Source organism: Lagopus muta, chromosome 2 (assembly GCF_023343835.1).
Source record: "Lagopus muta isolate bLagMut1 chromosome 2, bLagMut1 primary, whole genome shotgun sequence".
Taxonomy (NCBI): Eukaryota; Metazoa; Chordata; class Aves; order Galliformes; family Phasianidae; genus Lagopus; species Lagopus muta.
The window spans coordinates 4208131-4235353 of NC_064434.1; the positions used below are offsets into that span (position 1 = coordinate 4208131).

The window sequence follows — 27223 nt, forward strand, 5'->3', positions numbered from 1 at the left end:
TGACATGCCAGGATCTCTATGTCCCTTTGGTATCCCAAACTCAGGTGGATACATGCTAACCCATTTCTGACTTTCCAACGGCCAGAATTTTCAGTGCAGTCCCACATCCCTGACTAGAGCATGCTTAGATCTTCCTTGGGATTAACAAGTCCATTGTGAACCCTTGATACCTGGGCTTCCAAGTAAACCCAGCTGTCCTTCCAGGAGCCTTCCTCATGGAAGCTGTTGCCATTCCCTGCCTTGGTGATGAATCCTAAAACAGGCCCAGAGCCAAAAATGCCTCTCCCATCAGCACACTTGAAAAGGCATAGAGCAGGTCTATATTTCTACACTGAGGAATCTAGAGATGCATTGAAAGAGGTGGCTTCTGGAGTCTCAGCTCCAGGATGTCAAAGACAGTCTGGATATCAACCTGGAAGATCTCATGGATGGTGTCTACCTTGATGCTGTTTATGTCTTTCATAAGGGCCTCCTTATGAAATGGAGGAATGTTGGGACTTCACCTTTCAAAGTTGCTTCTTGCTGGCAAACAAGCTCAGGAGAGGGTTATTTTTTCTAGTAATTGTATGAGGAAAGGTTGAGAGCTGGGTTTGTTCAGGTTGGAGAAGACAAGGATCATGGAAGATCTTATTACTGCTTTCATTTACCTAATGGGAGGCTGTAGAGCAGACAGTCTCTTGTGAGACCTGTGCAGAAAATGGATAAATTCAAAGGATGCAAGTTGCAGCAGTGAAGCTCTGAAAGTAGTTCAGCATGAGGATGAGGTCCAGGACATCCATGGGATGTCTATTCTTGGAGGTATTCAAATCTCAGTTTACTGAGTTCTTGAATAACCTGTTCTAATTGGCCTTGCTTTGAGCAGGGGCACAGACTAGAAATCTGCTCTTGGTCCCTTCCAACTTGAATAATCCTGTGTTTCTCTCCTGCAAATCTTGGAACTCCTTCCTCTTCTAGAACATGGAACTCGCCCAGATACAGCCTAGTTCAGAGGTTCTTCACAGAATCTTTGAGGTTGGGAAAGATATCTGGAGATCCCATATGGGATAGGACAGAATCTATGACAGATCTTTTCCAGGTTGAAGGCCTAGCTTTGAGGCAGAAGGAGATGGGACGTGGTAGAATAATTATTGTGAGGTCAAATGGCCCTCTCTGAACCACCATTACATTACAGAGCAGCCTTTCTCTTGCATAGACCCTCCACTAGCAGCATCTCTACCAGCAACCAAACTATGCCCTTCTATGGCTAGCAGGTAGCTGGGAGCCAAGGTCCTGTGGAGAACCCCTGGAGGTGTCCCTTCACCACCCATCTCTTGCAGGGCTCCCCATATCAGGGCTCCTGCCCATTCAGTGGAAGGAGGAGAAGGAAGCCCACAACCCAGACCACCACCAAAATACCTCCACAGCCTGCCCTCCATCCCCACCCTCCCCAAAAAGTCAAGATGACCAACATTAAGGTTTTTTTTCAGTGCTTAGGACTGGTTTTCAGTGGACTTTCTGTAATTAAATGACCCACTAGAGCTTCCTGGTTATTCTTCCCTGCTTCCTGAGTTCAAAAGGTGATTTAGGATGACATGCTCTGCTCTACATGAACTTGCCAGCTATTGCCAGCAGCATGACGAGACTCCCCTTCATTGTACATTAATTTCACTAGGCATACGGCCCAACAATCAAAGTACCTCATTAAAGTTTAATTAAATTTCCCAAGTGATTTGCTCCCGGGCTGAAAACCTGTAATGCAAGTTGAAGCAGGTCTGCATGTGTATGTGTGTATGTATGGTTTTAGGAGTGTCTTTTTTTTTTTTTTTTTATTTACACTGGTGATTTTTTCTCCAAAGTCTCATCAACTCTTCATTGGTGTGCTATGGAATAAAACCAGCAGTGGGAATCCAATCCAAATTGTATGAAGACAAGCCAGATCTTACAAACGTTCTGCTCCCATGGCTCCAAGAATGTTCTCCTCCTGTAAGAACAACAGGATTTTGCACAACAGTGACTTCGTGATACAGAGGGGAGAATTGGACCAAGAATTGGAATAATCACCCTTAGATAAATCAATTCCTTCTGTCAAAGTTTGGCAAAAGCCAACAAACAAATAAGCAGGAAAGAGGATAGAGGAAATTCAAACTCAACAACTTTGGATGGCAAACAAAAACAGATTTCTGTACAACAAAGACAGGTCTGACTGTATATCCAAGGCAAGTCTCATATCTCATCCTCCTCCTCAGTCTCACAGGTGAAAAATGAGATGGTCAAAAGATCAGAAAGTGAATTTGTTGGTCTCCAACCTCTTAGCCCGCTCCAAGCTCTGTGCCACTAACATCTTTTAGTATATGGGGTTTTTACCTTTCTGACTACTTTCCTTTTTTTTTGTACACTTAATGATGATATCCTTCTCCGTCCTCAGTGTCCTTCACAGAAGCAGCAAGGTGCTGTATTTTTGGGTATCATTGTCCCATAGGGTAGTAATGAGCTGATTCAACACTTACATACATGTGGGAGCAGAAATGGGGACATAAGGACCCCCAGGCTGACATAGCTTCTCTGCCATTGCTCTTTCATGGCACAGCATGACTTGATAGAGGTGGAAATATCGGAAGCACGTGTTGAGAAAGTGATTGTATGTGATGTTCATCTCGAGCAGCTTCAGCCTTGGCTCATAGATTGCAACTTCTTCCCAAAAGATTTGAAGAACGTGGGAGATTTTAGACTTGGAAAGAGACTATAATGGCCCCAGAGGTATGAATTCAGCCAGTGAAAAGAGACAGGCACTCCTCAGTGTGAACCTCCTGCTTTGACATCTTACTAACTCTCCAGAAATGGTTGGCTTTCCATGAACTACAAACGGTGACCTCTCAGCTAAAATAGCTATTTAGGATCTTTAACTGTGTGCTCAAAAGTGAGTGAACACAAGCCCACATAAGCCTGCAAGATTCCTGCAGCAATCAGCATGCACTATTTTGGTACTTCCCTTTTAGTTGCTCAAATCAGGACCAGTGATAGCAGATTATTCAGGACCTTGATGAGTTGAGCTGCTGTTCAGTTGGAAAAAATAACTTAACCTCCTCTTTCCCTTTATTATAATTATTTTGTTTCCCACATTTTTTACCTGAACAGGAGAGAGGATGAGAGGCTGCTGTTTCCAAAGAACTGTTTAACCAGATCTTGCTCAAGAATCCTCCAAGGTAACCTAGTAAGCTCTGCCTAGAGGATTTTGACAATAAAGAGGTCAAGCAAGCATTTTGATGAGACAACATTCATCAAAGGACAATACCTTCCTGGCATTTTCTTCTGTGGTTCAAAGATGCAGTTGTCACTAACCTCAGGGAAAGAAAACCACTCTGATGAATGAACTAATTGCTTTCAGAGAGACTAACCTGTCGCAGGGCCCATACCCTGCCTAGATGGTCTTGGTGTGGTCTAGTCCCTAGAGCTAAAGTCTCTCCAGAACAAAGTGACTGTATAGAAACAACCAATCAGGAATGGCCCTTAGGTTGTGCTAACTGCTGGTCCACAGCTGAGGATCACTTGGGGCTCTGCCAGCAGACTCAAGTGAAAGCCAAACAAATGCTTATGTTAACAACAGTGCAAATGCCTGAGCTCTGGTGAGCAATCCATATCAAGGGATATCCAGAAGGTCTCTGCTGTTTCCTGCAGGCTGGAAGTCAATCTCCCTTTTTAAATTCCCTATAGACAAAAGAAAGAACCGAGGAAGGACTTCTTCAGAGGACTACAGCAAAACAAGCACAAACATCATGGTTCCCTTCACAGTGATCATGCACTGTAATGGAAAAGGGGGAAATTTTCATGTTTTTCTTTGAACTGGAGTGCATGGATAGCAAATAAAAGTAAATGCTGAAACACTTACTCATACCGAAAGAAGTATGAGCACAAAATCCAATCACCCCCTTGAAACTTCAAGTGAGGTGGGGATTTCCATGTATTGCATGTGTTTCCAGATCTAAAGATAAGAGTACAGCTGGCCAAACATTTTCCATTGATGATTTCCTTGCAGAAAACTTCCTTCTGAAGAAAAATAGAGAGAACTTGTCGAAAATTCAAGGGTTGGCTTAGGTTCCCTCAAACAAACTTAAAGAATATTCATCTTACGCAACATTTCCTCTCTTCTTTCCTCTTTAATGAACCACATATATAAAGGAAAAGTAAAAGTGATAACTGACCTGCCAGAGTGAAATTGGTTTTATTAAAGGAAATGGTGCATATATTTTTTTAAGTAATATTTTCATGGCAATACCCACTGTCTCACAGAGCATCCATAGAAAATAGAAAATCTGATTTTTTTTCTCATGCATGACGCTTATTTCTTTTTTATTAATTGAAATTAAGGCCTTCTTTGTCAAGTTAGGTTTCATACTACTGATGCATTTCTAACAGTTTGGAGGCTTATGCAGTTTTAGTAGATTAAAGACGACATAATGAAAAACCAAATGTCCAACCTTGAACTTTTCTTGTTTAATAAACAATCTTAGTTCTTAAAAATAGATAAAACCATAAGTGTTACAGAAATGTTATTTTGCAGTCACGTAATTTATCCAAGTCTATTGTTCCTTACCCCGCTATATGCAAGTCTTTGATCAGTTTCAGTCCCACTGAGGGTGTGAAGGAGGTCCAAAAGTTCAGGTACTTTATTTATGTCCACAAACTTGGAAGTGTCACTGAGTCTCAATGGAGACACCTAAAGGTAGGTGGGCTGTATCTCACCTCTAATGTCTATAACACAGGCACTGCCTTGAGAACTGAACTCTGTAGGTAACAGAGATAAAGGCATTACTGGGACATCTAACTCATCTATTTCATGAACTGTTTGAGATGAAATAATCCACCCCAACATCTCTGCTGGGACCATTTTCTAATAATGGATAATGCTCTTACCACGTGCTGTGTAGAATGGGAAATATGTGAGAGTGGTGGGAGGAAATTCATGATAATAATAATATCCCAACTTTAAAACTCAATGGTGTTTCAAGACACAGTATCACAGTAACAGAGGTGGGAAGATATGAGGTTTCCATCAGATGATCCCCTTCCAGTCAGCGAAGCAGTGACTTGGAGGCAATATTATTCTTTCAGAAACGTGCCTTTTTGTTGAAGAAAATGTTATGAGAAACCTGAATGGAGAGAACAATTCAGATTGTTCAATTTCTTATTGCTGATTGCCAAATTACAAAATGTCCTCTACAAAATCACGGAATACTTCTAAAAATCAGGTGTGAGGGTTACATGGGTTTTTAAGTCTGAAGGGGAATGGAGAACTATTTCTTAATCCTGCAATCTGAGAGATGTTAATGGCAGATGGCAATTACAAATGGCGTGAATCAGGACTCCACAATTACAGTCTTTCTTCTGCCATCAAATCATTACACAGCCTCTTCCAAGCCCCTTACCCTCAGTGAGCTCTGGCTAACCTGTCTGCTGTACACAAATGGCAATTCCTCCCTGAAGGGAATTGGGAAGCTAAATTATCTAACATCCATTATTCTCTGCAAAATCCTAATGAACAGATGCTGCTGTTAATTTGCTCCAAGGTGACAGTAATGACTTGGAGAGCGATGGGTGTCTTCTGGGAGAAATGTCTGTAGCAATAGGTTGATTCCTGGGAGATGAGACTGTTGGAATGAAGATATTTGGTTGGTGAGGAAAATCCACTGCAACACATGGCAAAAGCACAGTCAAGCCCACTGGGGAACTGATGCAAAGCAGTGTTGAATAAACTGATGTGGTTATTAAGTGCTCCATTCCCCTGATTCTTTTTGACGGAAAATATCCGAAAGGTCTTAATTACATGGGGATGTGAGAGCCTGATGCCAGGGATCTCACCTGGAGGCACATTTAGACTTTCTCCAAGCTTGATGTCCAAAAATGAGTCATGTCACAGGAGTGGTTTTACAGGAACAAGGCTAGGAATTCTCTAGTCCCGTCCTCTTCCTACCTAGACATGCAACTCCTTCAGGATCCATGGGACAAATGGGAATGGGTTATCACTGTGTAAATTTTCCTAAGTACACAGTCAGACTTTGCAAATGTTGGTTCAAACACTGAAGTGGGGCCTACACCCTTTGTGCAATTATAAAAGAGAAACTGTAAAATAAATAGCGTATAACTTTGCACACCTTCCTCAACAGGACAACAAGGAAGAGACCAAATATGTGTTATCAACATTGCAGTGACACTCAAGTGTCAGGAAGGCTGGGCTACAGCTTTTGTTCAGTGTGTGCAGTGCAGTAGAATCCTATTCACTATGCACTAGATCTGTAGCACTGAGCACTGAACTTGGCACTGCATCCAGGGAAGTAAGAAGAAAAAAAAATTATAACCACTTCATATCATCATCATCATCACTGGTAATATTATTTCTGTGGAACTGGCATTCACAGCATTGGTGCAATGCACCTGAGTGACTGGAAGGGATGGAGCCAGGATCCACCCATTCCCAGACCTCATTTAAGGGTTGGCAGTGGGTGTCTTGCTGGAGATTCCTGGCTCTACATGTAGAGTCTTTCCTTTGTTTCTGAGTGCATGGCTGCTGCACTAGGGCTTTGCCACCCTGCTGTTATTGCTGTACTTTCTACCGCATTGTAGCTTTGCATGGTGGAAGACTGAGCATCAGTCATAGGATCACATATAATAACCAGGATGCTGTTTATCCTACCTTAATTTAGGCACTTGGAGGTTATATCTCCATTGATTATCTAAATAATATCAGGCCTGTTCTCTGGCCAAACTGCTGTGTTGAATCTTCAACCAAAACGTTAACCTCTTTATTAGGATGATGCTCATACACTGCCTTTGGAAATGTCCCCAGTCAGTACTAGCTCCCCAGGTATGCACAGGAATAGCCTGTGTCAGTGCCAGCTGGCCAATATAAAACCATGTTGTGGTCTATGTTAAGTATTTAACAGAGTAGACAGTAGACAACCTAACCCTAACCCTAACCCTAACCCTAACCATGACCCTAACCCTAATCCTAACCCTAATCCTAACCCTAACCCTAACCCTAACCCTAACCCTAACCCAAACCCTAACCCTAACCCTAACCCTAACCCTAACCATGACCCTAACCCTAACCCTAACCCTAACCCTAACCCTAACCATGACCCTAACCCTAACCCTAACCCAGAGTGTTCTGAGACTCCCTAATTTGCTAGTAGAAGCACAGCCTAAAATTGAAGACCAAGATAATTTCCTTAGCTTTCCTCTAGCCAAAGGGGAAAGCTGAGAGGTGGCTAGGAAGCTTTTGACATCTATTTAAAAATAAGACAACTTGTCCTTTATAGAAGTGCCCTTTGTTCATGCTCCATTATTCAGTATCTTCTCTATAAAGTATAAAGGAGAGTGAGAAAGGTGAAGTTGGCTTTAGCTGCTCTTTTTTGTGTGACTAAGCTTGGGAAGATAAATCCTAACCCCACAGGAGGAGCCTGAAGCAGCTTAGACAACAGCACCCAGTTTTCTTGATTCACCGCCGGTGTTTTACTGCCTACGTAAGCAGTTATCACTGAACTGCCAGAGGACTTCAGCCAGTGTGCAACAATACTCAGTATCAACATCCTTCACCCCAAGCCCATTACAGACAGGGCTAGGAGGCCAAAATGCAGAGTTAACATGTTAAGATATGGACACAGACTTAATCATGTTTGGATATGGACTCATTTCAACCACATGCTGGTTTCATTGAGTGCTACCCCCTAAGGTTCAGCGTAACTACTTCTCATTTGCTTCCCTGTAAGCTCTGGCCCACCAGCTGTAGCTTCCCCCACTCTTTTCTTGCACCCCCTTAGCACCTAATCACACCCACCTCAATGTGAGGTAGCTCCATGAAAGCACAAGGAGTTGCTCTCAATTCACAGCAGCATCATGCAACATGAAATGAGGTGCTATGATTTCCTCCCTGAGGCCTGCAGACAAGAAACAGGCAGAGGGGACACCAAAGTTCAGCTGCATGAGGAAGTTATTTGCAGCACCAAGAACTCGTAACATCCCAGTGTTGAAGGACAGCTGTAGCGGAAAGAGACCTCAAGCTTATGCTGAAAGTCCAGAGCTCTAAGCTCTAACCTCCCTGAGGTTACTTAGTGATTAGGCAATATGAGATGTGGCCTCACAACCTGCTGGTAGATGCCTGCAAGGGATCTGAGCTCTCCTATGTTGCAAAAGGAGCTGAGAAGTTAAAGCACATCCTATGGGTCTCCTAAAGTATGAATTCTGCTCTCTGTGATGCACGTTCCATTTGTTGGGGCATAAAGAAATGGCTTTTAATACATTTTAATGTATTTCTAATACAATCTCTTGCAAGGAATTCAGAAAAACTTCTCAGAAAGAATGGTCAGGTGCTGGATATGGGCTGCCCAGGGAGGGAGTGGGGGTCAGCATCCCTGGAGGTGTTCAAGAAACATTTAGATGTTGTATTAGAGGATATGGTTTAGTAAGGAAGTATTGACAGTAGCTGGACGGTTGGACTGGATGATCTCGGAGGTCTTTTCTGACCTTTCTAGTTCTATGATTCTAAGCCTGATATCTTTATCAGGCATCAGTTGTAACATAATACAGAATGGGCTGGTTAGGAGACTTGCCCCATGCAAAGCAATAGCAAAGGGAAGCTCTGGAGTAGATGGGAAATTGTTGGATGCCTTGGAGGAACAAGGCTGAAACCATGCTGGAGGATGGATGGGAATTGGCAATTTGTACTCAAATTAGGAACATATCTCCCAAAATTGAGTCAGAGCTGGGTGGAGGTAACCAGTGTCAATGTTCTCATTTCAGCAATGGGTCAAAAGGAAGGAGAGGAAAGGGTGGCTGTAGGAATCACCTCTGGGAAAGTGGACTCTCTTCTGAGGGATGTGTCTCAGACTGGGATGCATTTCTGGCTATATCTGCGCTATAAAATGAAAATGCAATGGCACCATTGGTTTCACCTTCAGCCAGTGGTCACCAAAATACACCAGTCTCCAAAATACAGTGGCCTCACCCAAGCCATTTCTTGGGAATGATCCCTGCTCTGTGTTGGCTCGTGACCTGCACCAGAGGTGTGTTAAATGGCTCACACCAAAAATCATGCCCAGGATTTTGGCCACCTTCTAACATTGAGAAGAGCACTCATTTCAGGAGGTCTGCGTAGGTTCCCCCTTACTGGCAATCAAAGCACTCTTTCCCTTCCTATGCTCAAAGTTCTCCACCATTCCACCATTTCTCCAACAAGAACATTCCACTTGTGGGTAATATCTGGGCCTATTTCTCCATCCCTAGACTTCTGCTCTCAAGCCAGGTGGCCTCCATGAGCTTCTGTAGGTCTTGGACAGCCTCTTTCTTGCTCTGTGTTGTGACCATAAATAACACAGGCCTCCATGCTTACCTGTGTTAAGTACCTTAGAGCCCCTCCACCACCAATGATCCATTGCTTTTTGCCATCTCAGTTTGCTGCTACCAAAGTTAGTATAAGGCACGAAGATGAGCTCAGTCTGCCCCTGACTTTACACCTTCACTTCTTCCTTCCAACACTTGGATGAAGTAAAATTTATTTTTATTCCCCTCTGCACTTCTTCTCTCCAAAAAAAAAAAGTGAACTATGAAAGTATGCTGGCTCTTTCTCAGGATTTCAGTCCGTCATTGGTATCCAATGCATTATTCAGTGAGCTGACTATAAGTAAATCAGCATAGATCCCTCCCCTTGAAAGCTTAGAAAATCTGCAACTTTGTCATAATGCCCTATGGCCCTTCCCAACCTAGCTGACTGCAAAGAGAAATTTAATTGCTTACTGTTTAATTCAAATTTAATTAAAAAACAAACAAACACACACACACACACAAAAATGTCATTAGTTGTTTTTTATTTCAAAGTGAGTGCTTGAAAAGTGGTGCTCTGCTCCCATACAGTGTTGGGGTGGTAATGAATGGATGTGTTTTTGTAAAGAAGAAAGTGAAGATTGTAAGGTCTGTGGGTTAAGAAGCATGGGAGGATTGAAGGAGATGTTCCATAACTGAGGCTGTATTTTTTTACAGAACGAATAAGGAATTAATTATAGTAAAACTCACCCTCTTGTTAGGAAGGTCAGCAAGAAACAAATCATAAAACCTTGGCTAAATTCTGCCTAGACATAGCAATCCATTAGCAACTGTATGGGAAAGTTCAGCTACGTTTCTGGTTGTGCTTTCCTTTTCCTCCTTCCTTTCCCTCAAAATCCACCCTGCAGCAATTTCGTCAGGCTGAGATCTGATCCTCTATCGAATGTGCTGAATGGATTATCTGCAGTGGAAACAAGTTGCCTGTGAGATTAATTTCACCTCTGAAATCAACATTATGCAAACACGACCCACCCTAATTTGTGTGAACAGGCTACTCATTATCTTAAGAGTAAACATCTCTGTAAGAACCAGAATACCTAATATCTCTGGTTTCCCTGTGCAGGGTCTAATCCAGGGCAGATAACCACACTCCCTCCACACTTGGTTCTGCACCTTTGATATGGAGTTTAGGGCCTGGAGGGGTTACATCTTAGTTTTATTTCATAGGTACTCTCAAAATCACAGTGAAAAAGAGAACAGATTCACTGCATAGAATCATTAAGATTGGAAGAGACCACTAAGATCATCTCGCAGGTGCACCAAACCCTGCTATCTCTCTTTGTCCGTTGGTGGACATGGACAACCTCCAAAAGATGAGTGAGGTGGGAAGCCAACCCATGCAAGACAACAGGTGCCCAGAGATACTGCCATTCCCTGTTCTCTTTCCATCCAGTGCAGCTGTCAGTTGGATGGAAGAACTCCTGCTGAGTTCTTCATGAAGTTTTGCTTCTGGTTTTTCTTATCACTTGTAATTTTCAGCGGGGCCACGAGGAGAAAAGGATCCAGCATCCCTAGCTCTCTCCTAGCTTAGCTTGGGTCTGATTCCTGCCTCATGTGCATCTGTTCATATAAGAACTTAAAAATGCCAAGGAGATGGAAGGGAAAGCATCTCAAGAGGAGAAAAAGCCTTACTGTACCTTCTGGAGCGTGATAGGGAGGACTGATTCCCCTTTATATGGAAGTGTCTGGGACTTTGTGAGATGCATCCAGAATACTTTATCTAGATTTGGACTTTTCTGTTTCAGGTTTTTCATGGAAAAAGAGACTGACAAACTGGAGAGAATGAGGCAGAGATCATGCAGATGGTTAGAGGGCTAAAGACAGAACGTACAAGTAGAGTCTGAGGGAAATAGATGTGTTCTGCCCCTAAAGGTCACTGCAGAGATCCTCTGCTGATGCAGCTTTGTACAAGTGCAGCGTGCATGCTCTCGTTCACCACTGGTAAAAATGCAGAGCTAATGGTGACAGCTATGTTGAAACACAGCCTTTTGTAGCTGAGAATTTGCTCCATCAAACAGTGTTACTCTTTGTAGCGGTTGCAGTTTCCATGGAAATAAATAGGAGGAGTTACTTTTGGAGTGACCTATGCATATGTGACCCAAGACAATTCCTCTTCACTCAGTGAGGCCTGGGCAAGCCAGAAGGTTGGGCAGCCATTCTCCCTAGTGGGAGGTGACTGCCCAGCACTGCTCAGAGTTGTGCTGAGTGCTCGTGGAATGATAGAATCACAAGGTTGGAAAGGACCTACAAGATCATCTAGTCCAACCATCCTCCCATTACCATTGCTACGAAGCAATGGGAGGCACCCAGTGGTGTGAAGCAATTCTGTTAACTCATAAGCAATCAAGGAAAATATTCACCCTAATTTACTTCTTGGCAGCAAGAAGGAATGAGAAAGAAACAAGCTGCACGATGATATTTATAAATGGCCATAACAATGCAGATACTTCAAAGTACCCAGGTGGTTTTTACTTTCTGTGCAACCTGTAAAACAATGCAAACTGAGACTCTTACAGGGCAAAGCCCTGAGGATACCAATACATTCATGCCTAACAAAGCCACAGCTGTCAGAGACAGCATAATAAAAAGATACTACAAAGCCTGTAAACCAAACAGTGGCCTATTCTGTGACCTTTGGTAGTCCTGATGAGTTTTGGCCATGTTGGCAGTAGCAAATTCAGCCTGCGAAGTGGTTTTGTGTTAACTCCTGAACCGTGCCTGGAAGATTCTTGGGAGAGTGGAGCGTGATGCCATGGAGTTGACTTTATTTATAGAAGTGTAGAATCATAGAATCACCAAGGTTGGAAAAGACCTTCAGGATCATCCAGTCCAACTGTCCACCTATCACCAATAGTTCTCACTAACCCACGAGTAGCCAGAGTTCCCAGTGAGCCTGACCAGCTCCCAGCAGCCTGACCATCCATACATGCTCACACATGCTTCCAGGCTAATTCACTCCTTAGTTTTACTAGTGAATCCTTGGGTAACTCCGCTACCAAACAGAGTAAAACATATCCTAATAAGAATCTTCACACATCTCATGAAAGAGCAAATGGAGTCACCTCTGTGAAGTCAGAGCTGGGCAAGGTGTTGACTTGCCTACAGAAGTAAGGACAGGGGGGTGGCAAACAGAGTTGGTAATTTTAGAAGAAGGTAAGTGCACAGTCTGTCCTTGTTCACTGGGGATGATCCATCTGCACTGCAGTCTGCAGCAGTGCCAAAACCAGGTATCTGCAGAAGTCCTTCGGCAGAGCCAATTTCTCATTCTTAAGCAGACTGTCACACCCAAGATGGTTATAATGCTCAACACCAAGTGAGGATGGAATTCTGGATTATTTTCAATGATATAAAACCATACTAGCTCCTTCAACTTTAATATCTTTACTCCATATTTGCACCTTTGTAATGGAAAATCTGTATCTTCACCTGATACGAATGGACATAAGTCTGAAGTGACATAAGATATGAGTAAAATCCCTAGCAGTACCTTTCACCATCATGCAAAGTCTCATTTTTTTCATCTGACTTTTCCTTTCTGCTGCTGTATAGTGAGAAAAGGCAGGGACAAAACTAACCTGATGACAGTGTCAGGCACATGGAGGGGTGAGCCCAGCACCAGGAGCAGCTGTGGGCAGGACCCCATCTTACCTGCTGGCCCCAGGGGTGTTTACCTGCCGCGCTCACATCCCCACTTGGCAGGGAATGGATGGATGTTGTCATCTATATTACAAAACAGGGAAGCTCTTCAGCAGCTCACTGGGAGGTAGGGTGAGGGCATGATTTCATACCAATCACACCGGTATGCATATGCCAACAACCCTACCAGACTTGTTCTGCTGGGCTGCACTCCCAGACATTTCGCTCAGAGCAAAGCAGAGTGTGACTCCTGGTGTCCCCAGTAACCACAGCTCTGGTGAGCCCTTCCCTCCTGGCCTCATCCCAGCCTGGGGCAACTCTCAGTCCACCGTGGACTTTTCTGCCCCTATTTAACACATAATGCAATTTGTGCACCCTCTCTGACACAACACCTTCCTGCTATGGCCAGGATTTTGTGCTAACCATCCCACACTGTATACAAATCCTCTCTAGAGGCATCGTTTCCTTTCCTTGGTGGGGAAAACCCCCAGTTTGCAACATTTCTTCCTTAGACACCACGGGAAGGTCTTAAATGCATGGTGCTGTTCATGGTGGTGATGCGTTGACATTTGGACTAGAAGATCTTAGTGATGTTTTCCAACCTTAATGATTCTATGATTCCATGTCCTATGTTCTCTGGTTAACAGTGGCTGCTGATCGGGTGAGTTAAGTAGAAGTCCATGTCTTGGTTGCAGAGCACATGTTAAAGCATTCAGAACCTGCTGCGCAACCAGGAGAGAACCAGATATTTTGGTACCTCGTTTAGCACTATCATTTCTGTTGTTGCTTTCAGGAGTTCAAAGTGTTTGTAATAACAAAGAGCTCACGGGATGAGTGGAAGGGATCTCCCCATGAGCTGGTACAACTGGGGCCAAATCTTCTGGTTTGGATTTGAGATGCATCGTTCCACAGAATGCAGGAGCTTTCCACATCAGATGCGCCCCACCCCTACATCTTCTTTATGGCCTGAATTATTTCCAGCAAAGATCTATACCTAAGGAATGCTCATCGCAACTACATAAATGCCTGAAACTTGGATGAATTCAGGCTTATGCAATTGAAACTGTGAACACAACCTCATCATGAAAACCTCTGCTCTTCAGAAAATGCCTCTGAACTGAAGGCAAGCTCTCAACATTATGGCGTGGCTATAGGAATCAGTCAGAATTGCACGTGGAGCAGCTGACTCCTGGTAAGGTCTCACATCATCTAGAAAAGGAACATCAAGCCTCTCGCTGACATGTGGTTGTATTTTAGTATAGCTACAGAAATGACAAGAAATTGCAGGAAGGCACAAGGACCAGGCAAGGATGGAGCTCTTTAAAACTCGGTCACGTGGTGGGTAGGGGTGTGGAGGTTGCAGTACTAATTGAGCCCCTAATGCTCTTAGCACTAATACATTAATGCCTTAGCATATAAGGCAGCTCTCTCTTATACAGATCTTGGGTACAAGGAGATTAGTAGGGAGGGGCTATCATCTCTCGCCCTTGTGTTCTGCATCACACCCATCTCTCTGTGCATCATACAGTCCATCCCAGCACAAGAAACAGCATCTTGAGGGATGAAAAGAACACCAGCTCAGAAAACCCTTACGATTACCCTCTGCAGGTATAACTGTCGTAAGTCCAGAGGACTTGACCTCAGCAATAAAGCTTGTGGTCCTTCAGCTGCTTCCCAACAGTGACCTGAGATCCTAATCTCAGAGAGCGTGATGAGTGCAGGGGCATTGGACGGAGGCAGCAGTATCACCCTGTGCATCTGCTGGTGGGCTCTGCCTGCTGGCGTTGCAGCACAGAGATGGACCTGCACAGATAAGTCAGAAGTTGTGCTCCAGATGAGATAAGTGCAGCAAAGGCTGGCGGAATTCAAGCTCCCCATTTGGGTCACCTAGAAATGTTGCTGGTGATGGAGAGTCCTGCAGGTACCCCCCACTGTGGTCAACACCCCTCCAAGATGCTCTCAAAGGTGAGAGCTGGGGAGATGCTTGAGCACCCCACAACCAGCTCTTATCTCTGTAATGGATCAACTCAAGGTCATCTCATTGTCCTGAGAGTAGAACATCTCCTAATCAGTCAATGCTCTCAGGCTTGTGGTTTTGGCTTCTCTGTTCTCCACCTTGCTGCTCTGTTTTGGTGCTGTAGGGGAGCAGAAGATTGACTGTGGTCAGGCAGAGCAAAAGCAGCTAGATAAGTGCAGACCTCTCTCTGCTTCCCACCCTAGTGGTAGAACCACCTTTGTTTCTATTTTTATAATACACAAGAAACAATAAAAAGGTGTTTGTTTTTTTTTTTTTTAATGACCCTACAATATTGAAGTAAAATGTGTGTTTGGTGAGAAAGGTTTCAAACTAAAGAAGGGGAGATTTAGATTGGATATAAGGAAGAAGTTTTCTACACTAAGGGTGGTGAGGCACTGGCACAGGTTGCACAGAGAGGTGGTTGTTGCCCCATCCCTGCACACAGCCAAGGTCAGGCTGGATGGGCTGTGAGCACTGATGGAGCTGTGGGTGTCCCTGCTCAGTGCAGGGAGTGGGACAGATGGCCTTGAAGGGTCCCTTCCAATTCAAACCATTCTATGATTTGACAAAGAGATAAATTTAGTGTCAGTGGAAAAGAGATTTCCTGCACCCAGTGCAGAGGTCTGCCTGCAGCTAGATTTCCTATGTCTCTGTATTCCCCAGAGGTCTTCACATACTCTTGATCATGCCTAGGCTTCATGGTGCCTAGGTTCATGGTGTAGATCATCTGCAGTTGGGCTCGTCTGAGCAAACCAGTCCTTAAGTCTAAGATTGGCCTAAGATTGCACAATATTGATATATTACCATACACACGGAGACTCCAAGGAACATTATTAACTCATAAAATTACTTTGGTTAAGAGCAATAAATGCTGAGGCAAACAGGGAGGTCTATGATCATTCTCTTGTGCTGTAAAGACCAGGCAGCACAATTATCTCCTGATGAATACCTCAGGGAGGCTGGGACTGATATCCTTTCAGTATATGGAAAATAGGGCCATATAAAAAAACCAAGGCCCTGTTCAGAGGAAGAGAACCTGAGAGCACCTGCTGGAAATAAGGTACTGGATATATTCCCTTGTCAACAGGGAGCAGGTGATTTGCCTAAAGTAATCACAACTGTACTATACACAGTTGTGGTTTTTTTTTCTGAGACCTAACACCCTTGCCAATTTCAGCCCTTAAGCATGAAACCTTTAAATAATGGATGAGAAACAGGTGCTAATAATATTCAAACATAAGGAAGGGTTTATGGGAGTCAAAGAACTTAGGTTCCCTCCATCTCTCAGTCAGCAAATTTCTCCTGTCTTCTGGTAACCAGCCTGATTTCTTGTTAGGCAGGGAGTACCATTAAGAGCAAATAGGGACTGCAAAAGGAGATGCTGGGGTTTGCTGTGTGACCTGCTGCTGTGTTGCATTCCGTGCGCTACTGCATCTGCCTTTCTCTTGCTCTCAGTGCAGAGAAATGCCATGGCTTTTTCTCAAGACATTATAAGACTCTTAATCTGGAGAGGAAGCAAGGTCAGGACAACCACTGCCATGTGCAGCCACAGCCTCCAGTGTGATTCCTAATTCACGGAGGAAAAAAAAGGTTCAAATTTGGGTTAATAGCTATCTGCTCCTAGGGCCTGATTTACCATGGCAGGGCTTGAACTGGGTAATCTTTGTGGTCCCTTCCAACCCAAGCCATTCTATGATTCTATTCTGGGTGTTACTTCTCCCCTATAATTTGACCAGGGTTCAGCTCTGAATTTGAGGAACATTTCCAGCAAGACTTTTCTCAAAACTGAAGAGTTTTCTGAAATCCCTTTACCCCACCCATAATTCTACCTGAACGATCCTCATGGATGTATCCTTTTTCATTAATGCCTTGAAGTTGCATAGAGATTTATAGGCAGAATATACCAGAGAGACTGCCAGAGTGCAATTAATGATTATTTATTAAGAAAATCTTGGAGGAGAAAAGAGCTGGAAATCCTCACTCTGAGTAACTCAGCATGTAATCTTCTTTTGAGGGACAAAAAGTCAACCACTGCAGCATGAGCTCAAGCTGATCTTGTATAGCTTTAACCTGTGATACCATTTCATAGGTTAATGCCTGAGAGATTCCCCTTGTTCTGATGATAAACAGCAATCAATCCCTCCAGAAATTCAACTTTACAACTGCCTGAAGTTGCACACTGCAGCATGTGGAGTCCTCACACATGTCTGGAGTCAGCCCTGCTTTCAGTTCCAGTCTGAACATCATGCAGATGTGATTTAAGTTTCAGGTAGGGAAGGGTGAGAAGGGAGGCTGGAGTACAACATACCAAAGGAAAATCATTTTTACTGCATAATCATTGCTTTTTTATTATTATTATTTATTATAATAATAAAATAATACTTCTTTTTTTTTTTAGGTAGGTCATGCAGAATTAGATTCTGCTGTAGTTATGTCTCTTGAATAATGTGTTCCAGGCAGCCTTTGCCCTGTAGGTGAGCAATACTCACCTGCTCAGGTAGCTCAGAGCTGGCTGAGGTCTCTCCATCTCCCCTGCAATGGAGAAGCAATGGAAGCACCTGAGGTTGGGTGGTAATTGCCAGGACTGCTTGCCTAGCACTGCAGCTCACATGGAATCAGGGTGTGTAAATTCAGATCCTGAATACTCTTCATGATTGTGCTCTAGATATTTTTTGTATGATGTTGTTGTTTCTCTTAGCAGCCAGTTGGAACTGTGGTAGAGACTGAAAAATCCCCCAGATGACCCTAATGCACAGAGTATGGAGGTGTCTGTCTTCTACCAAGTAAAATTCCAACAGCTGCAGTTTTATTGCCCACCTTTCCAAAAGGAAAATCCTCATCAACCTATGAGGGGAACTGTGCTAATTCTTCAGCACGAATTTCAAGAAGCATATGTGATATGTGATATGTGATACTTAGGGATGTGGTCAGAGGGCAATATGGTGGAAGGTGGACAGTTGGACTTGATGATCTTAGAGGTCTTTTCCAACTTTAATGACCCTATAATTCAAATCTGAATTATTCTACTGGTTTCCACAGGCTGCCTTCAGGCACTGTTCTGTTCTGAACCTGGAGATTTACTCTCACACTGCTGGGCTGAAGCTGACCTGCAACTAAGGTGGGATGGGAAGGCATCTGACCTTGTTAAAATAAAAGAATACCTCAAAATAAAGAAAAGAAAAAAAAAAAAAAGGAACAATTGAAGCTTTTGTATGTAAAGCATAATGGGTGCCATTTTTATGATTCAAACTCCTGATCGCTAACAAAATACTTGTAGCAATTACTGGATAATAAGTACCCAGAAGAGCAGTGAGCTAATTGCTTTCACTCCAGGATAAGGAAAGTATTTGGAAAATGCTTATTCTCATGAGCATTTTATGACTGGGCATCCATCTCAATTAACTCTAGGTGCCTAGCAGGTATTTGAGCTAGCATCTCAATATTCCTTTATGCTCTGGAAAGGAGGAGCTGCTCTTGAAGGTGAATCATCACTCCTTCCTTTGACATCTGCTATGGGATAAGAGGAATTGTGCCCCAGGAGCATGATGAACAGGAACCATAGCCTGCTAACTCGTGGGGTAGACACTGTATGTCATTTTCACCCATTATGTGACCCACTACCATGACACCCAGCCATGCACCGTATCTTCTCCACACTTCTGGTGCAACCCAATGGAAGCCTCTATAAGAAATCTAGAATAGAGCTTCAGCATAATCTGGCAAACTGTTGAGCTAATGATCATTAATCGTTATGGGCATACTTTTGGTAAGGAATGGGATCTCATCTGGGGTGAAGAGATTGAGAATATTTGTGGTCTGCACCTGCCCTGACCATGGGAGACATCCCTGAATCTGACAACATCTCTTTTTCCACTGGTGAACAAGGAATAATGTTTTCACTCACCCCTCTGGGGTAGTGATTTTTTCATTCCTTAGTATTTAGAGATAATCCTTTGCTTTCACATATTCCATCCTTTGATGGAGTATATGGAAGTTTGTCCTGGATTTTGATTTTTTTTCTTTGTGCTCTTCATTCTTCAGTTTGCAATCATCTCATCTGATTTATTGCAGGCTGGAAACTAAAACATGGGCTTAATGTTCAGAAAAGCACTTGCCACCAGGCATTTCATGCAAAGGATTCATAGAATCTCCAAGGTTGGAAAAGATCTCCAAGGTCAACCAGTCCAACCATCCACCTACCACTAATATTTCCCCATTAAGACATCACAGAATCACCAAGGTTGGAAAAGACCTTCAGGATCATCCAGCCCAACCATCCACCTATCAGCAATAGTACTCACTAAACCATAACCCTCAACACAAAATCCAAACATTTTTTGAACACCTCCAGGGACAGTGACTCCACCACCTCCCTGGGCAGCCCATTCCAGTGCCTGGCTGCTCTTTCTGAGAAGAAATCTTTCCTAACATCCAACTTGAATCTCCCATGTTGCAACTTGAGGCCATCAATCTTTCCCTGCATTCAGGCTCATGACTTGTGTGTAAAAAGAAGAAGGTATTCAGTCATGCTTGTCACAGAACAGGGCAAATTCCTCAATCAACAAGTCTGTGCAAGGAATAAGGAAAAACATCTTTAAACCTCATTAGTTAATTATCGTCACTGCAGATGGTGCCCAGCTGTAAGCTCCTTTCTGCTGGTCTTAATCCTGTTCCCAGTGGCTACCCTGGGCAGAACAGCCCATTTGTTTCTTTATCAGGAGAAGTGGTTGAGCATGCGGCTGTGGGGAAAGCTGTGAGAAGGGGAGAAATGTAAACCCTTAGAAGGGAGATGGGGGTCTGTCCCCCCATGTAGGCAGCAGGTGAGCAGAAGTGCTCCATCTTGCATTTATAGGGACAAGCAACGTGAGGAGGAAAGGTTTCTCTCCGGCTTTTCATCTCCTCTGTGAGCGCTCACGTGAGGCCCAACCTGGGATGGATTACTGACCTGAGCAAAGCTATGTACCTGGATTACCTTTGCTGTGGTAAGTTGAACCTGCCTCTCTCAGTGTTCTGTGCATGTGTGAATTGATGCAGGGGAAAGGAGCCAACAAGGGAAGCACTGGACTAGTGAAAAATGGCAAGAAATAGAGGCTTTGTTGTTAGTATTGATAACATTTTTCCAATGTATGTTGTCTTCTCTCGTATCCTTTGTTTCCTACTAGGAAATAAGTTGATGTTCCTGTTAGAAAATTAGCTGAATCATAGAATCATTAAGGTTGGAAAGGCCATTAAGATTGTTTGGTCCCAACGTGAGTTGCCTGTGATAAATAAGAGCTGTTCTTATGGCAGAAGCTTGTTGAGATCAAGCAAGAGCTGGTGGCTGTGTTTTGTTCTGTGGAGCAATGCAAAGCAATATCCTAGCAGATTTCCACAGGCTGTGGTTTTGTTCTTCTGGGAGCCTTTGCCCTGGGATCTGAGTCCACTCCTTAGTGGGGTATTTCCTAAGAAAATGAGTCTCTTTTTGAACTGAGCTGGACGGCAGCTTTCCTGATATAACTTCTTTTTGCCACCTGAAATCTCCCTTGCTATTCAGGGACAGCAGGAGATTAAGAGTGGATCAAGCCTTAAGAAGCTCAGGGCTCCTGCATGCAGATCAGGGACTCCTGTCCATTTTGAGCAGCGCTGCATAGGCAGGGAGCCAGGCCATGCACAGGCCTGATCCAACATGGTCCCTGGTAGCAGAGATGGTGGCTTTTACCACAATCCCAGCTGGGGGCTCAACCAGAATTTCAGCTCTGATTGTCTTCAGTAAGATCTGAGTAGCCCACAGGACTTTTTTTTACCCTTTTGTTGGCAATCTCCCAGCCTTGTACAAGCCGAAAGGGAGGCCTAATGTTTTTGGCTAATAAAGGCTTCAAGTCGTTAACCCTTGGCTGTTCAAGAGTGAGACAGCATGAAGAAATGAATTCACATTTGAAGCTGAACAGACTCAGAGAGATGATGACATAAGGATCACTTCAGCACAGAATTTGACCCCTTGAATAGTGCAGGGCACTGAATTTCATCCCATAGTTATTGGTCTTTTGCTTTTTGCAGTCCTTGTATGTCATGTTGTGGAAGTCGTGATGTCAAGACTTCGCATCTTTAAGGGCTAAATTAGCACAGATAAGTGGAAGGGTGCTGATAAAGGTTTGCCACAGGTCTCTATTTTAGCAGATAATTGAGCCTTTGATTAGAAGATCTCGCAACATTCACTTGCCTTTTGCTCAAAACCCATTTGGTTTCATTTGTCTACTTCAGATGAATATTTTCTGGTGGACGTGCTCTTGATTTGGGGATTTCTGCATCTCTGTGACTTTTTCTGCAGGGTTAGAATTGATACTTGTATTTGCCTTTGAACACCTAAGACTAAAGTAGGTTCTTGGTCTACTCATAATCACAGTGAATTATTGGTTGTGATGGCAACTGATTAGTATTTAACACTGGACATCTGCTCCCTAAATTGCTTCTTAGTGCAGGTGAAGGCGTGAGATAGTCATTCCATGTCCTTCTGCATTTTTTTTTCCACTTGTTTTTTTTCTTTCCTTCTTCACTGGATCTCCCTCGGCTCTCTTTTGGAGCTTTAATAAGATTCTTCTAATTTCTTTCATTTATTTCCTTGTAATCATGATTGTGTTCTTACTGTGCCTTGGAGAAACCCGAATCATTTGGCCAAATAGGTGAGGTTTATTGCTACCAATTAATGTTGTTATTAATTTGATCCCATTACATATAAAGAAGGGGAAAACTGCACATTTAAGTGTAAATATGACTTCTGTGGCTTATACAGTGTTTTTTTTTTGTATTGAAAATATATTGTATGCAATATATGATTATATAAAATATAAATAAAATACTTTGGAGAGAGACAATGGATCCTACCCTCTATGCCCTTTACATTAAAATTCTTTTCTTTAATGTCTATTTCCCTGTATAGGAATAAATAAATTCCTACAATCTAATCTTAAATAACCTGTGAGAAGGGCTTTCTACTTCTTCATTTCTGGATTATTCCAACCTAAGTGACCTCAATTCCCCTTTTTCACAGTTCCATCCCATTACATCCATTTATACTTTCTTGCTCTATGATGAGCAATTCCTCTGCACGCCTGGGAAGAATCAGTACCTTAACATTTCAACCACACAGACAATTACAAGCACAGGAGAAAATTTAGACCCAGGTGCAGCCAGTGCCAGAACATAGGTTGAGAAGGGTCTTGATTTCATCTATTTATGTAGTGCCTACAGTCGTCAGCTTCCCCTAACTTATCTCCTAGCTTGCAGCACACTCATTCCTCATTGTTCGCCTACAAATGCTGAGAGCTCCTAACAATGGAGATCCTACTTCTTCCTTGGCTCTCAGCTCCCTCCTGCCTGCCAGCTCTTCTATTTTCCCTTGGGCGTTAGTTGGCCAAGCAATGTGTATTTAGTGCTTTCAATCTTTTTTTTTCCTCCCCCTTTTTCCCTTCCCCCCCCAACCAAGCCCTTAATCATTTTGCTGCCTTTCTCCAAAACCTCTCCAAATTGTCGGTATCCCGCAGGCTGTCTGATGTTATCCTCAGCCTTCTTCCTCCTCCTGCAGGGTGTGGAAGTTAAGTTTGTTGCCTTACTTTCCAAGGTATATCTGCTTATATTGGTGGCCTATTGTGTGAGCGGAGCCTCATACAGACTTAAAGGATTAACAGGTGGGGTGGGCTACTGAAGTGGCTCTGCAAATCCCCCCATGCTGCTATCAGAGCAGTTCACAGGGACAAAATGCAATTTTGTTGGGAAATTTGCCATATCTCCTCTTGCTTTATTTAGTAAGGCAGTGTAAGTCACCGTGCTAGGAACAAAAAGGCAAAAATTGTCGTAGAACCATAGAATCATTAAGGCTGGAAAAGACCACTAAATCCCTATCCCTACCATGCCTGCTGACCATGTCTCTCAGTGCCACATCTCCATAGAATCAGAGAATGGCTTGGGTTGGAAGGGACCTCAAGGATCATCAAACTCCAACCCCCTTGCACATCAAACACCTCAAGGAATAGTGACCCACCACTACCCTGGGCAACCTGTGCCAGTACATCATCACTGTTTTGGAGAAGATATTTCCTAGTGATGTTCCAACAGCCTAATATGTGATATAGGATTCAGTTTCTCTTCTAGCTTAGAATCATAGAATAGCCTAAAGTGGGAAGGGACTGACAAGGACCATCGAGTTCAACTCCAGCTTTTCTCTGCCTTTTCTGACTGTTGCTCTAGGAACTGTAACTATTGCTCATGGATGAGTATATAAACATGAAACAAACAGAGACCCCAATCGCTTGTAGGTTCCCTGAACTTCCTGCTTCATACCCACACTCTGTGCCACGTGTTGGGCTTCAGCAGTGTCTCAGCATTCAGAAACCACTTGGAAGGTGCCAAGATTAGGTAATATCTGCTGATGGCTTTCTCATGGCATGTGCTGGGCCACCTCGACCTTGTCCCAGCAAGCAGAACCTGGCTGCCACCGCAGCATCCACTGAGCCGCAGTGACCTCATTGTGTACGCGTGCCTGATTGCAGCGTGGAGCTGGGCAAGCCCATTCCTGACAGCAAGCTTGGGCCAGTGCTGACTGGCAGTGTAGATGTCCTAACACGTGCATTTACCATCAGTCACCTCAGCGGTGGCTTCAGAACACTGCTGGAATCTAAAGAAGCAGTAAACCTGTAGATATTCTGCCTTCTTACTCAATCCAATGCATATCTAAAAGCTGTATTGTGCCATTTCTGCTCCTTAAATGTGTTTTTAGACTTTGCTATCCTGCTGCAGTCCACAGAGTGGCGAGAGTGGGAACGGGATTCTTTGCTTCTGTATGGAAAAATGCATTCAAGTGCTGGTTAGTCTAGCTCAGTTGCTAGGGACTGGGAGTGAGAGATGAGCAGAACATGACCTTGAGTCCAGGTGAGAAAAGGCCTTGTCAAGCAATAAAAATAAATTTTATAGAATCATAGGATGGCTTGGATTGGAAAGGACTTCAAGGATCATCAGGTTCCAACCCCTGGCCACAGGCAGAATTGCCAACTGCCAAATCAAGACTAGATCAGATTACCCATCCAACCCATCCAGGGCCCCATCCAACCCTTGAATGCCTGGAGGGATGGGGCATCCACAGCCTCTCTGGGCAACATGTTCCAGCACCTCACCACCTTCTCAGTGAAAAACCCTGACATCTAATCTAAATCTCCCCTCTCCACCTTCCCCCCCCCCCCCCCTCCCCCCCCTTTAGTTTAAAACCATTCCTCCTTGTTCTATCAGTATCTACCTGCTCATGTAAAAAGTTGATTTCCCTCATGTTTATAAATAAATTACCTGCTTTGGCAGGGGGATTGGACTCAATGATCTCTGGAGGTCTCTTCCAACCTCTGTGATTCTGTGAAATAACTAATGGAAGGCCACATTGAGGGTCTTCCCACAGCCTTCCCTTCTCCAGACTGAACAAGCCCAGTTCAGATTTAAACATTTAGAATATTCTACATCTAGAATTACTAGGAAAAGAGACTTGTACTTACTGAGACCTTTGATGTTAAAGGTGCACCTTCAAGTACTGGGATAGACCCTACAGTTGGTTGAATAAATTAGTGTGGCGGGATTTTTTTTCTACTTGAGGGAACAGTCACTGTTGCATCATAATTCATTTGGAATCATCCTACATGAACTGATAATTGATTTCTTTAGCTCTGTAGCTTGGTTTTTCTGCATTCTTTGTGCATTCGCTGTCTGGGCTTAGTTATCTGCATCACCTGATGTCCCTGTCTCTTGGCTGCACCACTCTCGTGCCCTGAGATATGGTCATGAGGCCTGGCAGGGACATGGTTCTGACTTGCCTCCATGAGTACCCCAGCATGCCCATGAGCACATCTGGCAGATGTTCTTGCCATTGGAGTTCAAGTGAAGCAAACACTGAGGTTGGACAAACATGGCAATTGGCCAATCCATGAAAAAGATAGCATGCAGACTCCCAGGTATATCTTGCAGTACTTTTCCAGAGTATTCCCTTTTTGTTTGGGGTTCGTTCACTCACTTCAGCATGCCATTTCTTTAAGCTTCCTCAAAGGCTTGCAAAGCTTCTTAATAAATAATCTATTTCTTATCACATCTGCCTCTGAGTGAGAGACAGGACAAATGGGACAGTGTTAACACATGAATCCAGGTCAGCATCAGCTGTAAGCTGGGAAATGGTGGTGATAAGGAGCTGAGTGATGATTGTGGTGTTGTATAAGCTTTGCATTTACTCCTACAAGTTTTAGGAGATCTGAAGATGGGTATGAGGCCCCAGAAAGGAGGTGAATTGCAGCAGGAGAAGTACATTTCTCCCTACGGTTTCACAAGATGCCAATAGCTGCAATATCTGAGTGCTTCCTGCTGTGGTTTGCGAGGTGTGAGCTGAATTGGCCAACCCTAGAAATTTTCAGGAGAGGCAGAAGAAAGGGTGGAGAAGGTGAAAATGTTCAGAGCTGCAGTAGTGGCAGGAGTGAATGCAAAAATTTGGAAAACCAGAGGGAAACCACCAGGGTGCAGAATCATAGAATGGTTTGAGTTGGAGGGGACCCTTCAAGGCCATCTGCCCCACTCCCTGCACTGAGCAGGGACACCCACAGCTCCATCAGTGCTCAGTGCCCATCCAGCCTGACCTTGGCTGTCTGCAGGGATGGGGCACCACCGCCTCTCTGTGCAACCTGTGCCAGTGCCTCACCTCCCTTATTGTAAAAGAAAGGAGTCTTTCTGGGAGGATTTTGAATACACCTGGGTAATGTACTAGATGATCTTAGAGGTCTTTCCCAAGCTTAATGATTCTACGGTTCTGTACCATTTTGAAAACCAGTAAAGTTTATGAAAGTTGAGATAAGCTTAGAAACAGGTAGGTGTTGTAGCAAGAAGGGGCAGCAGGAGATTTTGGGGAGATTACAGCCAGTAATCTGTAGTATTTGGCCACCATCCAGGTGTGAGGGTTTGGTGTGAAGGAGATGTAGGTGTCGAATACAACGCAGAGACTGTGAGCTAAGTGTGGGTTATGCACAGCGAGGAAGGCTGGCAGAGGGAAGAGTTTGTGGTGAAAGATAAGGAGGTGTTCTTTCAACCGTGATAAAAGTGTTGGCAGCCCCATGGCTGGGAAAGAGCTCGGAGGGAGGGGATGAGAGGAGAAGCCCAGCAGTGGAGAGCTGCACCTGCTGCAGTGGATCGGTGAATGATGTTAGAAGGCATGGTGGCATCACAGGGAGCACGGTGTCACGAGGAAGAGAATGAGGATGGGGAAGAAGAACATTCAGAGATGGGGGAGGTGGAGGATACTGAAGGTGATGTCCATTGCTGCGGAGGAGAGCTGGATGCCAAGGACTCAAACTAAAAGGGAGGTGGACCTTTTGGGTTGTTCTTTAAGACCAAGTTCAACATGGAATTTTTAAAGTATTTCCCTCTTGGAGATTTTTGTGGTTAGGATTTAACCTGAACCTTTCTGTCCACGAAGTTTTGATTGTTTCAGTGAATTTTTTCTCTAATTTTTTTTTTTTTTTCTTTCTTAGCCAATTCTTCCAGCTGCCTTAAAACAGGATGTGAAAAGTCAGGTGAAGTTAAATTTTTGTTCAGCTGACAATGTTGTGTTTTTTTTTCCATCCTCATCATTCAAAAGTATTGAATCCATTTTGAAAGATTAGCAGATAAGAAAATATTTTTTTTTTCCTTTTTTTCTGCTCAGCATTTCATATACTCACTTTTGATAATTCTTTACCATACTTTTTTTTTTCCCCAAAAGCTCCAAAAATCCTTTTTCAGGAGTCAACCAAAGACAATTGTTTCCCTTCCCTTCCATTTAAACATTTCCAATATTCTCTTGAGCCTCAGGACACAAGGGATGACATACATCTGATAAAACCTCTTTATTTCCGCCACCTGAATTCATCACTTTGAGCTTCTTTTCTTCATGTTGCCGAATGTGGGGAGCCCAGAGAAGCTGTGGGTGTCCCATCCAAGGTGTTCAAGGCCAGGATGGATTGGGCCCTGGGCAGACTGGGCAGGTGGGAGCTGCCCCTATCCACGGCCTTGGCTGATCATAGCCCCTGCTTTGTTCCTTCAGAACGGCCCCAGCACATTTGGAAAAGAGCTTGCATGAGGAAATGCCCATCATTGCACGGCAGCTGGTGGTGGAGAGAAGGCATTGTCCCTTCTGCTCCTGCACAATGCCCAAAAGGAGCAGATGTTCAGCAAGTGCTAATCCCAGGA

The 27223-nt window shown here is 43.8% G+C and overlaps 1 protein-coding gene across 1 annotated transcript in view; it reads right to left on the bottom strand.

Moving 5' to 3' along the window:
* Positions 1-400: 400 nt before the first annotated feature.
* HMBOX1 (homeobox containing 1) overlaps positions 401-27223 on the bottom strand; it is a 728731-nt gene continuing 701908 nt past the window's right edge. The window contains exon 12 of the transcript XR_007375417.1: positions 401-412. The gene's annotated coding sequence lies outside the window, so the exon portion shown is untranslated. The remainder of the gene's footprint in view (positions 413-27223) is intronic.